This window comes from Canis lupus, chromosome 12 (genome assembly GCF_011100685.1).
Source record: "Canis lupus familiaris isolate Mischka breed German Shepherd chromosome 12, alternate assembly UU_Cfam_GSD_1.0, whole genome shotgun sequence".
NCBI classification, from domain to species: Eukaryota; Metazoa; Chordata; class Mammalia; order Carnivora; family Canidae; genus Canis; species Canis lupus.
Genome location: NC_049233.1, coordinates 29,119,060 through 29,123,900, shown reverse-complemented (window position 1 = coordinate 29,123,900; position 4,841 = coordinate 29,119,060). Strand labels below are relative to the sequence as shown.

At 47.2% G+C, this 4,841-nt stretch overlaps 1 pseudogene; it reads right to left on the bottom strand.

Annotated features, from left to right (window-relative positions):
- Positions 1 to 372: 372 nt before the first annotated feature.
- On the bottom strand, positions 373 to 3,120 carry LOC100688886 (annotated as a pseudogene).
- Positions 3,121 to 4,841: the final 1,721 nt, after the last annotated feature.

The following is a 4,841-nucleotide window of genomic DNA, read 5'->3' as shown; positions in this document are numbered from 1 at the left end:
TATCTTTTCTTTGGTTACTATTGGCAAGAGGAGGGATCATCATGGATTTTGAGTGGAGTGGCCAGGCATTTCTATAAGTCATTTTTCCCACATGCTCAGGGATGGGAAAAATTGGAAACTCTTTTTTTAAACATGTGAGCAGAGTGGCACAATTCTTTAACTCTTCAGAGTATCCTTCCAACATTTTCACTCAACTGCAATGATGATCCCACTAATGAATGCAATGACCCTCAACTATGATTCCAACCAAAGTCACTGTCACCAAACCATCGTTCTCAACTGTTGTCTGTGTCCCTACATCCTCTTTCTCCATGGAGTGACTAGTTTCCACATTCCATGTTCTAGTACTTTGACTTTCCTCTTGGTCATGGACTATTCCCTCTGGAGTTGACAGATCCTCTCTGTACTTGTTGGTACCAGAGATATCAAGCCTCCAGATTCATAGGGCTTTTCACAAGCACCTAGGGTCACCATGCCATCTTCCATACCTGAAATCATAATGTGATTTTTCTGGCCAGACCATGCTAACCCCTACCAGGATTCAGGGTGATGTGCTTTCTAAGACGAAGAACAGAAATGGCACCTTCCACATCTTCTTGGTTTATTTGTTTTCTTTGGGACCAAGAGTCTAGGTAGCTTCTGTGCTAAGGAAGATTAAAAAGTTCTGCAACCACAGGCCTTACCTGGCAGAGCATAGTGGGATCTGGAATGCAGATAGCAAAAGCTCCAATGCAGGTAGGGTCCCCATGTTCCCTTCAACTACAACAGCTGAAGCTGCAGTTAGGAGCTTTCAAAATAGAGTCAGCATTTATCTCTCCCAAAGGTGAGGAGTAATCACTTGCAAAGTGGTCTGTCTGGAGCTCACTGGCCCCACCTCTGGCTATTTGACCATCATACACACACACACACAAATGAACTCTAGATAAGAGCCCAGCTAGCCCATTTTGATCTTGTGAGATCCTACATAGTCAAGCCTAACTAACTTCTGACCTACAGAACTCCTAAGTCTTTTGCAATTTTCTGAGTTACAGCAACATTCAACACTGGATTTCTAAATCCTCTGGAAAATTCTTTGGAATATCCTGGAGTGTCTTTTGTTCTAATGAGGTGACTCTTGGTGGGTTCTTGGATGGGGACTGGTCACCAGGAAGACCAAGCCATGACTAGAATCTTGGGACTTTCAGCCCTATCTCTCATTCCCCCCTAGACTATAAATGGCATTAATTATCAATCATGCCTATTTGATGAAGCCTCCATAAAAAAATCTCAATCAGTATGAGTTATAGAGAGCTTATGGGTTGGTGAGCACATTCATATGCCAGGGCAATGGCACACCCCAACTCTACAGGGACAGAAGTTCCTGTGCTTTGGATCCTTTGGTACCGTACTCTATGTACCTCTTCATCTGGTTGTTCATCTGTATCCTTTATCATATGTTTTATTATATAATAAACTGGTGAATGTAAAACAAACAAAATGTGCAATATTCCATGAACACAAAGTTCATCTCCTCAGCAGAACTAAAAGACTTCAACAGGTCTGTCCTTCACAGGTTTATTATCACACTCTGTGCAGCTGTAAATGCTTTAGTTGTAGATATCATCTGGATAAAGGCATCTCCTGATGGGTGGCCTTGATAATTCAATACCATGTGAATAACATTAGTTTGAGTATCTGTAGAAAACTCCCCCAAGAGTGTCCAAGATGTCCTCAATTGAGGCTGCATAGGAAATATCTCAAAGGTGTATATGGTCTTTAACATTTATAGGAGTACAAACTGCTGAAGTAGTACTGGAATAATGGTTAGAAGAGGAATGAGAGGGACTGAGAATTGATTGCTGAACTTCAGCTGCTATATTCCTGAAGAGTTTAATGTATCTTTTACCCAGAAAATCCTTATGCTTCCTCAATGTGTTCTGTCCTCATTTCTCATGAGCAAAGAAGACAAAAGTATTTCCTGTTGGCCTATACTGTCCAGGGAAGTAACAAAAAAAGATATCTTCCTTCCCCTCAATGATGAAAGGCCATTACTTCATCAGTTATGAGAACTCAGATGCAGATGATGACTTGTTTTTCCTTAAAGAGAAACTGGGCTACTTCTTTGGATGTACCACAAGCAAATTTAAGAAAATCATCACCTGCTGCTTTGTAAACCACAATGTAATGGGTCTCCATGTGATTTTTGAGCCTCTGCAGTGCTAGGTTTCTATGCTCCTCACTTATAATTCCAACCAGGGCTTCTCTATTCCTATCACCCTGGGCATTCAGACAAAGTACTGTACTTCCAACAGCAATGTCAGGTCATTTGAAGAATCCTGCAATATCTTGATCTGGACTGCCATAGTAAACCTTAAGTTCTGACTACAGTGTTATCATCAGTGAGTTCCATCTTGCTGCAAGAGCCACTTTCAAATTTGGAACTTACTATCTCTGGATCTGAAAACCTGTGATTATAGGGCTCTGAAATCATTGCTAAAATTATATTCCCCACATCTAACTTGAGAGATTCCATACTGAGAGACTGAACTATTCTCAAAATTTAAATACTGTGTCATTGCTGCAACATCTAGTTTATCCATATCATATGAACCAGGCTAACACTTCTTGAATTCTCTTCAAAGATAGGAAAAGAAAAAAAATATTCAGGCAATAATGCATTCTTCTTGAAAGCCATGGGGTGTAGCCTCATGATTTGCCTGACATGAGGTGGCCTATCAATACAGAGACAAAAGGAGGTTCCTACCTCAATGTTTAGTTCATTGCTAAATGACTGGTTAAACTATCTCAGAGTTGGGTCCACTTGCTGCTGGGAGGATAGGTTTTTGGCATGGATCTTTACAATTCTCCATCAGTTCCAACTGATCCAGTCTAACTAGTACTTTGTGTTAATTACTTTGTGTATTTGTTGTTGACTAAATACACAACTTTCCATAACAGTAGGATCACCTCCTTCTCTTTGGAGCCCAGCTTGACCCCTGTAAATGGTAGCGATCCCCAAAAAAGCATTATCAAGTAATCCAGAGACTCTGTCATGACTATAGGTAGGGAGAGAATTGGCTTTGAGGTAGTGAAGTGGGATGGAAGTAAGGAGAAAATCTGTGCTAAAACTTCTTCTGTGAGAAAGAGAGTGTCCCCCACCCTCCACTCTGAGCTACTCCTGGTGCAAACATCAGTAGCTAACCACCCAAGTCCACAGCAGACTGATACTGCACACCCTGGGCAGGAAGCATGCAGCTGCTAGGCTCCAAGGGCCATGGAAGAGTTCTTAGGGTAAATGGTAGAGTTGCTGGAGCCACCAGTCTCAGTGGGCTTTCTCAGGCTCAAGAGGCCCTGCTGCTACTGCTACATCTTCCCCTAAGGCCTTGGCGATGCCATCTTCTTCATCATCAATAGTTTCACAGTGCTGATCAAAGGCAGCTCTAACCCCAATTTGTTTCTGGAAGCTGATGAGGCACCTGAAGCAGGTAGGAGATATCCTCCTGACTCATCTGAGCCTCTGTGACCTCAATAGTCCCCTAAAACAAAAGCTGGACTAGTATGATGAGGTGTCCATGGGTGAGGGCTCTAGGGAAGGCAGGCTGTTCCCCAGTTGCATTCCACTTGCCCTCCTCCTGGAAGGCCTAGTCCCCCTGCAAAACTCGGGATTCTTGCAGAGCACGTGGTGACCCCTCAGGTCCTAGCAGAGCCTCAGCAGGCTGAAAGCAAGGAAAAGAGTGGGCTCCCTGAGCAGCTTGAGAAAGAGCCCAATGATGGCACCTTCCAGGCCTTCCCAGGAGCATCCCGAAATGCCCTGAAAGACCCACCATAGCCAAGGCCCCTCACGGGACTGAGAAGGCAGGCAGGTCCCCCAGGAGGTCAATCTGGGGCAGAATTTATAGGAATTTATAGAACCATCCCTGGACGTAAAGAGGGCAGCCGCCGCTATAGTTGGTGTCAGGAAGGCGGATCGGATCCCCAGGCAGCCCTCAAGCCTAGCAGAGTACACAGCACATCCCGCACAAGTGTCCCAGAGAAAGCTCCCAGTAGCTCCCACCGGGGTTCCAGCTTCCAGTGTGGAAGGACTAGCCGGGCAATTTCCCAGTCCTCCCCCCCAACAAAAATGATGGCCACGCCCAGCCTGCAGAGCAGCCCTCGGGTCAGACAGCAATAATTTGGAGGAGAAAAAGCTGGAGCTGCTTTTGGTCCCCAGTGGCCCGTGCCCTCTCTTCTCTCGACCCCCTGGAGCCTACCGGGCTGAGCCCACTGCAGCACCGGGTCGCCGCGGGCCTCTCACCCACGGTGACCCCGCCCCCGCCGCGGGGGGAGGTGGGTCTCGGCTCCGCAACCAGGTGGAGTCCCCTCCTGCTCCTTGGAGCATGCGCGCTGCGGAGCTGAGGCGTGCGCACCTGGCCCGCGCCTCCGCGCTCTAGTTCCTTGCACCCCTGCGAGGAGAGAGCTGGAGCTCTGCAAGGCTGTATCCCCGGTACCGACACCTCTGTCCCCGGCAGCTCCAATGGCATGGGCGGCCAGGTGCTCCAGGGGCGAGTCCCAATCCACCGACCCCTATCACGACGTGGACTCTGACTAGGGTAAGAAGGACTTTGGGGTTCCTCATCGATCCTCACTGCCAGAACCCTTCAGGTTTCTCTCACTGTTGCCGACCCCGCCCAGCATCTGGATGGTGGACCCTGATATGCTTTTCACCCTCCCGGCAGCAGGCCTGGCTGATAGGGGGCCTAAGGAATATGAAGTCCCTGACGCGCCCCAACGCTGGTACTGCTTCCCTCAAAGCCACTCTGGAACTGCCAATACCAGGGGTGGCCGTTAAAGGCCAGATCAGTAGGCAACTCAGCGCCCAGAGC